The sequence below is a fragment of the Saccopteryx bilineata genome, chromosome 8, assembly GCF_036850765.1.
Source record: "Saccopteryx bilineata isolate mSacBil1 chromosome 8, mSacBil1_pri_phased_curated, whole genome shotgun sequence".
Classification (NCBI taxonomy): domain Eukaryota; kingdom Metazoa; phylum Chordata; class Mammalia; order Chiroptera; family Emballonuridae; genus Saccopteryx; species Saccopteryx bilineata.
Window position 1 is genome coordinate 28,139,765 of NC_089497.1, and position 12,659 is coordinate 28,152,423.

The 12,659-nt window shown below is 41.8% G+C and overlaps 1 protein-coding gene and 1 pseudogene across 7 annotated transcripts in view; both read right to left on the reverse strand.

Moving 5' to 3' along the window:
- TMEM45A (transmembrane protein 45A) overlaps nt 1-12,659 on the reverse strand; it is a 124,635-nt gene that overhangs the window by 38,175 nt on the left and 73,801 nt on the right. The gene's annotated exons all lie outside the window — the stretch shown is intronic.
- LOC136311649 (heterogeneous nuclear ribonucleoprotein A1-like) lies at nt 3,610-10,177 on the reverse strand (annotated as a pseudogene).

Here is a 12,659-nt window from a genome sequence, read left to right on the forward strand (position 1 = left end):
TTTATTAATATTCATATACAGGTTTTTGCCGTGTACATAAGTTCCCAACTTATTTGAATAAATACCTACAAGCACAGTCATGGATCCTATATTAACAGTATGATTAGTTTTGTAAGAAACCAAACTGTCTTCCAAAGAAGCTGTGCTATTTCACATTACTGCAAGTAATGAGTGAGTGAGAGTTCGTGTTGTTCCATATCCTCTCAAGCATTTGGTGTTGTCGGTGTTCTGGATTTTGACCATTCTAATAGGTGTGCAGTAACATCTCACTGTTGTTTTAATTTGTCGTTCCCTGACTGACATATGATCATTTTCCATCTGTATATCTTCTTTGGTGAGGTGCCTGTTGAGATCTTTTGCTCCCTTTTTAATTGGTTTATATTTGTTTTCTTATCATTGACTTTTAAGTTCTTTGTATAGTTTCGGTGTCGGTCCTGGGTCAGATAAAAGTTGTAAATATTTTCTCCCAGTCTGTGGCTTGTCTTTACATTCTCTTAAAAGTGTTTTTCACAGAGTAGTTTTTTATTACAGTCTAGTCTACCTTACACATACATTTTTTTCTTTCATAGATTGTGTATTGAGGTTGTATACAAAAACTCATCACTATACCTAAGCTCACCTTTTCTGCTATGTTATCTTCTAGATATTTTATAATGTTTTATTTTACATTTAGGTCTATGATCCATTTTAAGTTAATTTTTGTGAAAATATCAATATAAGAACCGTATTTAGATTCATTCTTTTGCATGTGAATATACAGTTGTTTCAGCACCATTAGTTAAAAAGGTTATCCTTTTTCTATACATCTTTTTTATACATCCTTTCTCTTTGTCCTTTTGTCAAAAATCAGTTGACTATATTTGCAAGGGTATATTTATGGACCCTTCAATCTATTTCATTGATACATATAGATGTTTTTTCTTTCACTAAACCAAACTATCTTGATTACTATAACTTCATATTAATTCTTGAAGTTGGGTAATGTCAGTCCTCTGATTTTGTTCTTCAATATTATATTAGTTATTCTGAGTCTGTGCCTTTCCATATACATTTTAGAATCAGTTTATTAATATCCACACAGAAAAAAATAAATAAGTAAAACTTACTGGGATTGCACCAAATACTGTATAGAGATCAGGTTGAGACATGCTAACAATATTGATTCTTCTTATTCATAAACATGGAATATCTCTGCAGTCATGTAGATTTTCTTTGATTTCTTTTGCCAAGTGTTTGTAGTTTTCCTTATCTAGATCTTGTACCTATTTTGTTAACTTATACCTAAGTATTTCTTTTCTTCTCTTTTTTTTGGTGCTCATATAGTGTTCTGATTTTAATTTCAAATTCCAACTGTTCGTTGCTAGTACGTGGGAGAGCAGTTGATTTTTATACATTAATCTTGTATGCTGTGTGGACAAAAAAGGAGCCACATGTTGAACCAGACAAGCTCAGGGAGTGCCTGCATGGTTGCCTTGCAAACTCAGAGACCTAAACTAACCACACAGTATAGTCTGACACTAAAACTTTTAAAAGCAGTTTATGGTGGGTAGTCATGTCCTAGGAAAGTATTTTTCTCTAACAAAAGCCAATGCTTACCTTAACTTAGCCTGTCTGTTGTCCTTTGCATTTACAACAATGTACCTGATAACATACCTTTTTTTTTTTAGGAAGAGAGGTGTGGGCAGGGACAGACAGGAAGGAAGAAAGACGAGAAGCATCAATTCATAGTTGAGTTACTTTAGTTGTTCATTGATTGCTTTCTCATATGTGCCTTGACCAGGGGGCTCCAGCTGAGCCAGTGACCCCTTGCTCAAGACAATGATCTTGGGCTCAAGCCAGCAACCTTGGGCTCAAGCCAGCGACCTTTAGGCTCAAGCCAGCAACCATGGGGTTATGTCTATGGGATCCCACACTCAAGCCAGAGACCCTATGGTTCAAGCTAGTGACCTCAGGGTTTTGAACCTGGGTCCTCAGTATCCCAGGCCCACACTCTAGCCACTGAGTCACTGCCTGGTCAGGCTGATAACATGCCTTTGAAATGTAGGGGTAACCTTCTTTTCCTGCCCCCCTTAGGGCAGGCATTCCACTGGAGCTGGAACCAATAAACCCCCTCATTGTTGTTGCTATTATCATTTTAAATAACTATTAATTATTTTATTCCTGCCTATGTAAAAGAAGTTTCAGTATATGCCATATTTCTCCATGTATAAGATGCACTCTTTTATAAAAATTTTGGGGTATAAAAATTGAGTGCGTTTTATACAGTAGTTGTAGTTTTTTTACTTGCATTTCCCACTTTTTCACTCTTATTTTTGTGCTCATTGTTGAAGATAGTGATTTGCCAACAGACACAGATGAGGACAAGCCAATGGATTTGACAGTGATGAGGAGTTGTATGAATTTTATAATGAATAAAACTTGAGTTCGATAACTTTATATAATACACTGTTTTTCAAAAGTGAGCCCCAAAATTAAGGTGCATTTTATACATGGGAGCATCTTTTACATGGGGATATACGGTACATTTTTACTTTTTATCCAGTCCCAGGGATTTCCCTGCTTTGCTTTCTCCCATCTCCCTAATTCAGTCAGTTTCATGTAACTGCCTTATGTCTTTCCCTTTGATTCTGATGTATAAAAAAAGTGGTCAAACCACCATTTTTCAGAGCATTTTCTCAATTCATTGAGACTTCGCTTCACAGCAATTGTCAACAATTTGGCTCAAATAAACTCAGAAAAAAATCTTACAGGTTTGAAAGTTTCCTATGTTGTCACTTTGTTGTTGATTCTTTGGGATTTTCTACATACACAATCATATTATCTGCAAACAAAGACAGTTTTGTTTCTTCCTTCCACTTTATATTTCATTTTTTATCTTTCTGTGTTAGGAAGGACTTCTAGTATAATGTTGAACAGAAGTGGTTAAAGGAGAAATCCTCACTTTGTTCCCAAAGAGGGAAACAGTTTCTCACCATAAGGACAATATTAGCCGTAGGATTTGTGTAGCGATTCCTTATCAGATTGAGGCAGTTTCCCTTTATTTCTAGTTTGCTTCTTTTCAGGTTTTTTACAATTTCTTTTAAATCAAAACCTAAAAAGGTGGTTTAGAACTAGATAACAGAGGATCTTAAAAGCCAGGTTAAGAAGCTTACACTTTATTTTATGAACAAAGCAATAAGAAGCAACTGAATGTTTTGAGCAAAGAAGGAATATAACGGAAACGTACATCAGAACCCTTGCAACTATTCCATAAAACAAAAATCTAGTTACTATTTAAAGATGTCCAGAAAAAGGAACTTCTCCAAATCCCTTAATAACCCATTCTGGCAACATACAAATATCATTCTCTGTTAGCCTCATAGCAAACTTGAATCCCTGGAGGTCCCAGGAAAGATGTCTTATGTCCCATCCATCAGTCTTGGTGAACTGCTTCCTCAAAGGCATGACTCTCAAACTCAGTATTCCACTACCTACTTTCTGCCCAGAGGAGAAAGTTAGGCAACTGTGATTCAAGGTAGAGGCACAGGCATTCAGTGGCCCCTACTAGCTAAGCAATGTATAGCCAAAAAGCAGGGACCACACCTGAATCAACAGTGTTGACACAGTCATTTACATAACACCTTCTAACTGAGGAGCGTGGTTATCAGCAGCTCTGTCGACAATGACATCTGGAAGAATCCTTGTCCTATCTACAGAGAACTCCTGCAGCCCCGTTCTCATGGCCTTGGCTGACTCGCCTCTCTCTACCCACTTTCCGGCATCCTGCTTTTCCTTTCCTCTTCCCCTTTCTGCCAGCCACAACCAGCACAACCAGCTCTCAGAAGGCAGCAGAAATGTACCAGGATCCTAAGCAAATTGCCCCTAAGAGCTCGAGAACCATCATGGGTAAGAAAGACACCTCTGGATCAAATTTTAAATTCTGGCCTGGCTTGGATATCTGTGTGAGGTATCCTTGGTACCTATAAGGGATGGTAGATAGAAGATAATCAACAGAAGCCCAGAGAGCCAAGAATAAGGGAAAAGGCAATGATTGGCCAGCTAGGGCTAATACACGTCTGGGTTCTGCAGCTCATAAGCTTACAAACTGCACAGGCATCCGGTTCTCCCCACCCTCCAGCTTTGTAGCACTCACTGGTGGATGTCTTTGCTCTAGCAGGCTGCTCCATGAAACTCATTCTAATTTGATTTTCTTATAAAAATCTATTCTGGTTCTCCACTTTCTCCTTCCCTCTTGCCACCAATACACAAGTAAATTTGATTTGATCTGGATCTTTTTCCCTTGGGGAAGGCTCAGGTGTGAGGCCAGAGTTAGGAAGCTCATATTTTTTCTACTGTATTCACCTAACACACATCCAGCCTTGGCAACCACTCAGAATAACTAATCATTCAACTCTCACCCTGTGTCAGAAGGAACAGTGTGAGACATCAGAGAAAGGAGGTCAATTTTCACCTGAGGACATCTGTGATTCCCTGGGAAAGGCTTTTAGCAAATTTCTGGTTTGTTGAGAAGAAATTCAGTTTTCTTTGGAATAAGCGCCTCTAAGATTATTCAGAGATATGTACGGGAAAGACAAGAGTGCTATTGGCTGCCTGCTCTGTCATTTATTCCCTCATTCCTCTAATTAGCCATTCATGTTTTCATCAAGTATTTACCAAGTAACCATGATGTTACTATCCATTGGTTACACGATATCAAATCAGAATTCTCTTTTTAACCAGATCCCCAGGTGACTCATATGCACATTAACGTTGGAGAAACACTGGTCTGGGTGCCGTTTCTCAACTGCACTATTGACATTTTAACCCCAGAATTCTTTGTTGCGCAGGACCATCCTGTGCTAAGAGGTTTAGCAACATTTCTGGCTTCTGTGTATCAGATTCTGGCAGCACTTTCTTCCAAAATATCTACAGATTAAAAATATCTACAGATATTGATAAATGGCCCAAGGGATAAAATCACATTTCCTTTCCATTTAAGAAGTACCAGTTTAGTAAAATGCAAATCAAAACCACAATGAGATATCACCTCACATATGTTAGAATGGCTCTCATCAAGACAAGAAGGAACAGTGTGGGAGAGGTTGTGAAGAAACAGAAACCCTCGTACATTGCTAGCTGGAATGTAAACTGGGAACAGCCGCTGTGGAAAGCAGGAGGAAAGTTCCTCAAAAAATTAAGAGTAGAGTTACCACATGACCCGGTAATATTTCTTCTGAGTATCTATCCAAAATATTTGAAGACACTTATTTGTAACAAATAAGGACTCCTATGTTCATTGCAACATTATTCGCTGTGACAAAGACATGGAAACAACCAAAGTGTCCTTCAATAGATAAATGGATAAAGATAAGGTAATATATACAATGGAGTACTACTCAACCCTAAGAAAAGATAAAATACTGCCATTTGTGATCACATGAATGGACCTTGAGAATATCATGCTAAGCGAAATAAAGTCAGAGAGAAAAAGTTAAGAACCATATGACGTTACACATGGGTGGGATATAAAACCAAAAGTAACCAATGAACAAACAAGACCAACTCTCACAGACACAGACAACAGTGTCGTGGTTTCCAGAGAGGAGAGAGGATGGGCAATGTTAGAGGAGAGGGAAGGGGATCATATATATGGTGACAGGAGACTTGACTCTGGGTGGTGACCACACAATGCAATATACAGATGATGTATTATAGAAATGTACATTTGAAACCTATATAATACTTTTAATTTTAATTACATTTTATTAGAATATAGCTTACATCCAGGAAACTTCAACAAATTGAATAGTATCAGAAAAACAAACTTCTCCCTGATATCTCGCCCTGTTACCAATACTTCTTACCAAATTAAGCACTATTCTGATTTTTATTTCTATATATTGGTTTTAGCCAGTTTTGAGCTTAATATATATTTTGTAAAAATTTTTATATGTGCTTTATATATTCCATATAAATGTTTGTGAGCATACATCTTGTGGCATGCAGTTTATTTTTATTGTTATACAGCATTCAATTCTACAAAACTTATATAATTTTATTAACCAATGTCACCCCAAAAATTTGTTTCAAAAGGACATTTATTCAGCATCATGATCAGACTATCATCTTTAGCAATCAACTGCATGGGTCCAAAAAAAAAACAAAAACAAAAACATTAAAATCCTTTATCGGAATGCTTTACACTTTCCACTGAACAGAAACTAAAATAACCTGTTATACAATTAATAACAAATACAGTTCTTGAGGTTTTTGCCCATTCACATGAGTGTTGTCTAAAACATGTCTTCTCTGTAGCATCTAGGACCTGCCACCACGGTGCGTGGCTGAGTTCACAAATCCATTGTAACCTGTAGCGTCCCCATCACTTCTCTAGCTCTCCCCTCCTGCTAAGCTCTGTGTCCCGGCAGTAATTAAAACCTCTGTCATTGCCATAGTTCCTGTTTCTGCTGGAACCACTATAGACACTTTGGGTTTTTTTGTTTGTTTGTTTGTTTTTTGTATTCTTCTTAAGCTGGAAACGGGGAGAGACAGTCAGACAGACTCCTGCATGCGCCCAACCGGGATCCACCCGGCACGCCCACCAGGGGCTACGCTCTGCCCACCATGGGGCGATGCTCTGCCCCTCCAGGGCGTTGCTCTTTTTGCGACCAGAGCCACTCCAGCGCCTGGGGCAGAGGCCAAGGAGCCATCCCCAGCGCCCGGGCCATCTTTGCTCCAATGGAGTTTTGGCTGCAGGAGAGGAAGAGAGAGACGAGGAAGGGGGGGGGAGGCGAAGCAAATGGGCGCCTCTCCCATGTGCCCTGGCCGGGAATTGAACCGGGGTCCCCCGCACGCCAGGCCGATGCTCTACCGCTGAGCCAACCGGCCAGGGCCGACACTTTGGTTTTATGGTTTGGCAAAGTACTGGCCTCCACCACCATAAAGGCCAGAGCTTCTGCCTCAGAAATTTTCTCCTTTCGTGGGTCCAAAATTTGAAGATTGATTGTTGTAATTGCCAAAATCACTGTAGCTTCTATCACCTCCAAAATTGCTTCCATCATTGCCAAATCTTTATAGCCATCCTCTCTGCACCATATCCACCACCACCACGGCTGCCACCAAAGCCACCTTGACCACTAAAGTTTCCTCCACAACCAAGCTGTCATTCCCACGAAAACCACTTCCACAACAACCTCTTTGACCAGATAAAGCACTAGCCGTCTCTCGCTTGGATAGGACTTTCCTCACTTCACAGTTGTGGCCACTCAACTGTGTATTTCTGAATGACAATCTTGTCTACAGTCGTGATCATAAAATGTTACAAAATCAAAGCCTCTCTTTTTTCCACTGCCTTAGTCAGTGATGATTTCAATCACTTCAATTTTCCCATATGCTCAAAATAATCTCTTACCAGTGGTCGGCAAACTCATTAGTCAACGGAGCCAAATATCAACAGTACAACAATTGAAATTTCTTTTGAGAGCCAAATTTTTTAAACTTAAACTATATAGATAGGTCCGTTCCTTATCGAGGTAGTGCCCGCACTTGGTATTTTGTGGAAGAGCCACACTCGAGGGGCCAAAGAGCCGCGTGTGGCTCGCGAGCCGCAGTTTGCCGACCAGGGTCTTCGGCAACGTTCTTCAGGGTTTTCTTTAACACCACAAACAAAAGTCTTTTTCACAGTGAAGTGGCTACTAGGACTTTGAGAATCTCCTCTTGAGACAGCCCTCCTGAGTTCCACAACTCTTCCCTCCCCCTTGCGTGGCCCTGCTCTCAGGGCTGCAGCCACCTCCTGCCCCTGTGTCATCTGTGACAAACCCAAGCCTCGGGAGCCCTTGCGGTTTGCCTTTCTCGTCACCACACCGTCTGTGAGCACTCCCCGTGGCTCACAACGGTCCCTCAGACTCTCCTCGGTCGTTTCAAAGCTCAAACCTCCCATAACGAGCTTCCACAGCTGTCTGGCTCTTGGAGAGACTCTGACTTAGACGTGACAACCGTGGGAGGGGAGACGTGCACGGTGCTTACTCGGCAGCCGCCACCAGCAGCCAGGAGTCACCTAACGAATGTATCTCCCCGATAAATTTAATAATTGTTTTAAGTACTGGTTTAGAAGACTCTTGGTCAAATCCCCTTAACATAAAATCTTTTTTCTTTTCTGTTGGGAAAAAGAGAAATGTACCAAATTTAGTTGTTAACTATTGTATCAAAGAAAGTCCAACCAAGATTACATGCATCTTTCTCAGGAAAATAATATACGCATTATTACAATTACTAGAACAAACAAAACATTATTTGGGAAAATGATGTTTGCAAAATTCTCATGACCTTTAACATAAAAGTCTTTCAGACTGACCTGTGGTGGTGCAGCGGATAAAGTGTCGACCTAGAACGCTGAAGTCACCAGTTCAAAACCCTGGGCTTTCCTGGTCAAGGCACATACAGACAGCAACTCTTACTATGAGTTGATGCTTCCTGCTTCTTCCCCTTCTCTCTCTCTCTTTCTCTCTCTCTCCCCTTGCTCTAAAAATCAATAAATAAAATCTTTTTTAAAAATCAAGATTGCTGTTTAATATTACTACTAAGAACAAAAAGGGGCCTGGCATTAAATACGACCTACATGAAGTCAAAGACTTACTGAGCCTGACCTGTGGTGGTGCAGTGGATAATGCGTCGACCTGGAAATGCTGAGGTCGCCGGTTCGAAACCCTGGGCTTGCCTGGTCAAGGCACATATGGGAGTTGATGCTTCCAGCCCTCCCCCCTTCTCTCTCTCTCTCTGTCTCTATCTCTCTCCCCCTCTCTCTCCTCTCTAAAAATGAATAAAGAAAAAAAAAAAAGACTTACTGAATGTCATCACTGCCAATTATATTTGTCCTAGGTGCAATCATATAAAGGTCTATCTAGAACATCTCGCCATTTTGAAAAAGACGGCCAATGTGAGCATAATGCTCTGTGTCCACCATCAAATAGTGGACAAGAGAGGAAAAGCCATGTTCCAATCTAGCTAATGAAAAAAGGAATCAGGCCCTGGCCGATTGGCTCAGCGGTAGAGCGTCGGCCTGGCGTGCAGGAGTCCCGGGTTTGATTCCCGGCCAGGGCACACAGGAGAAGCGCCCATCTGCTTCTCCACCCCTCCCCCTTTCCTTCCTCTCTGTCTCTCTCTTCCCCTCCCGCACTGAGGCTCCATTGGAACAAAGATGGCCTGGGCACTGGGGATGGCTCTGTGGCCTCATCCCCAGGCGCTAGAGTGGCTCCGGATGCAACAGAGCGATGCCCGGGATGGGCAGAACATCGCCCCCTGGTGGGCGTGCTGGGTGGATTCCGATCGGGCGCATGTGGGAGTCTGTCTCACTGCCTCCCCATTTCCAGCTTCGGAAAAATGAAAAAAAAAAAAAAAAAGAAAAGAAAAAAGGAATCACACAGCAGAGGCTGAGACAGTAGGGTGATATCTGAACATTGTGTAATTTTGACTGGGTTACATGTGGAGTCATCAGCAGAATAATCATTTAGTCTCTCAGTCTCTTGGTGTTTGGAAATTTATGTCTTACTGTTGATTGTAATTAATATTTTTTAAAAACCCAGTCTAAGAAATAACAAGTCCTGATTTTGTCTATGACAATGAAAGAAAGAAATGATATACTTTCAGCTACTGATAAAATAACCCAAGACAGTGTCCTTGGGGAGCGAGAATAGTGTTTCTACTTTGGAAGTGCTGCGCTGGGCAGAGCTGAGCTGGATTGAGCCAACAGATCAAGCCTACTGAAGGGACTGCCTCTGTGAAGTGGACGAGACCATCAGCCCAGTCCTGGCCTCGAAGCATCGGTTAGAGTGGCTCCATTTCACAGAAGAGGCAGCTGAGCTTGAGACATTTCACGTCTTGCCTGGATGTCCATAGGAAGTGGCAGAAGGCAGAAAAGGAGCCCATCTATCTGGGGGACTGGTGGACAGTGTTCTTTCTACACCACCACATACCCCTGCCTTAGTGTCCTGTTGCTGCTCGCAAATCATCAGAAAATTACAACACACATTCAATAACTTACAGTTCTGAAAGTCAGAAGTCTGAAATGGGTTTCACTGGAGTAAAACAAAGGTGTTAGCAGGGCCATGCTTCCTGTAAAGCAGTGGTTTTCAACCACCGGCTCGCGGACCAGTGCTGGTCCTCCAGAAATTTCGTGCGGGTCCACGAAAGAATTAACCATGGTAGTTCATTTCTGGCACATGGATGGTTGGAAAACACTGCTCTAGAAGCTCTGGGGGAGAGTCCACCTCTGTTTCCCACCACTAGGGACCTCTTACATTCCTTGGCTCCTGGACCCTTCCTCCGTCCTCAAGGTCAGCAACATAGTATCTTCAAATCTCTCTTTCTGATACTGAGTGATTCTGATTCTTCTGTTGTCACATGTCCCTCTTCTTATGCTGATCCTTCTGCCTCCCTCTTACAAGGACCAGGACCCCTTGTCCTGGCCCGTTGGCTCCGTGGTAGAGCGTCAGCCCAGCATGTGGAAGTCCTGGGTTCGATTTCTGGTCAGGGTACACAGGAGAAGCACCCATCTGCATCTCCATCCCTCCCCCTCTCCTTTCTCTCTGTCTCTCTTTTCCCCTCCATTGGAGTGAGGTTGGCCGGGGCGCTGAGGATGGCTCCATGGCCTCCGCCTTAGGGGCTGGAAATATCTCCAGCCACAACAGAGCGACACCCCAGATGGGCAGAGCATTGCCCCTTAGTGGGCATGCTTGGTAGATCCTGGTCGGGCACATGCAGGAATCTGTCTGACTGCCTCCCTGATTCAAACTTCGGAAAAATACAAAAAGCAAAGCAAACAAACAAACAAAAAACCGACCAGGACCCTTGTAATTACATACATTGGGCCAACTCATATAATCCAGAGAAGTCTTCCCATCCTAAAATTCTTAATTTACTCAAATCTTTAAAATCCCTTATACCATGTGAAGGAAACCAGAATATCACACACCGAAATATGCCTCTTTAATATAAAATTTATTTTGAGTTGAAGGCAATGAAGATGCAGAAAATTCAGAAAAAGCTCTTAATCCTCTCCCCTTTCTGCCGAAACACAGGAAACAAATTCTCCTGTTGCTGGAAATAGATCCTCAGCCCAGAGACGGCACCACAGGAATCTGCAAACAAACTTGACTTCATTAATTCTCTCCCATCTGTTTACTTTCCCACAGTTTGCCACCTAAAACTACTTTGTTTCCTATAATTTTTCTACAAGTTTATTGTTCTTACTTGAAGATGCTCTATATGCAGTGTACGGCCAGGAGTCCCACCGTCACGGCCATTCACATGCAGGTTCCCATTAGATTCAGTCAGACGGTAAAGAAACAGTGGAGCCTAAAACTGGTGGGCCATTCTTTATTCATCTTTCACCGGCCGGCGAGCAAACACACAGGGAAAAAACACTCCCCTTTTCACTCAGAGCTCGAAAGAGCCCTCACCTCTGTTCCCCATCTCCTTTTTCCTTCTCTCTACACAAACTCTCTCTCTCCTCCAGCACACATTAGCAAGACAATGGCCCTTCCCAAGCAGGAAGGTAATTTGCAGTTTCACAGATCACACACACCTGGCACTGCCCAGCGCCATTTTTTAACACTAAAAGTGAGCAAACTCCAAAAATATGAATTTTACAAACTCATTTGCCCAACACGCAGGAATTCTAAGCCACCATGCTGTTACTTTTCACTGAGTTTTCTTTTTTCTACTGAGATATGCACTGCATACATTAATAAACTGTTCTCCTCAGTGGGGAGGTTCATCAAAAAATTAAAAATAGAACAGCCTTATGACCCAGGGATTCCATTTCTGAGTATATATTGTATTTAAAGAAACTCAAGCCTGACCAGGCAGTGGTGCAGTGGATAGAGCGTCAACCTGGAAACACTGAGGTTGCCGGTTCAAAACCCTGGGCTTGCCTGGTCAAGGCACATATGGGAGTTGATGCTTCCTGCTCTTCCCTCCTTCCCTCTTTCTCTCTCCCCTCTCTATAATGAATAAATAAAGTCTTTAAAAAAATAAAAAATAAAATAAAATAAAATGTGGAAGTAACCCAATTGCCCACCAATAGACTAGTACAGTGGTCGGCAAACTCATTAGTCAACGGAGCCAAATATCAACAGTACAACGATTGAAATTTCTCTTGAGAGCCAAATTTTTTAAACTTAAACTATATAGGTAGGTACGTTCCTTATCGAGGTAGCGCCCGCACGTGGTATTTTGTGGAAGAGCCACACTCAAGGGGCCAAAGAGCCGCATGTGGCTCACGAGCCACGGTTTACCGACCAGGGGACTAGTAGATAAAAAAGCTGTGGTACTTAAAAAAGAATAAAATCTTACCATTTGCAACAGTATGTATAGACCTAGATGGCATTATGCTAAGTGAAAGAAGTCAGACAGAGTAAGATAAATCCCCACGACATCACTTATATGTGGAATCTAAAGTACAAAACAAACAAACAAAACCCATTATTGATAGAAAAGGAGAAAAGACTGACGGATACCAGGGGAGGGGTATTGGGGGGCAGGTCAAAAGGTGATGGGATTAAGAAGCACTGATTGGTAGTTAGAAAATAATCCTGGGGATTTAAGATAAAGCATAGGGAAGATAGTTAACAATATTGTAATAAATATGTATAATGCCAGGTGGGTACTTGAATTATCTGAGG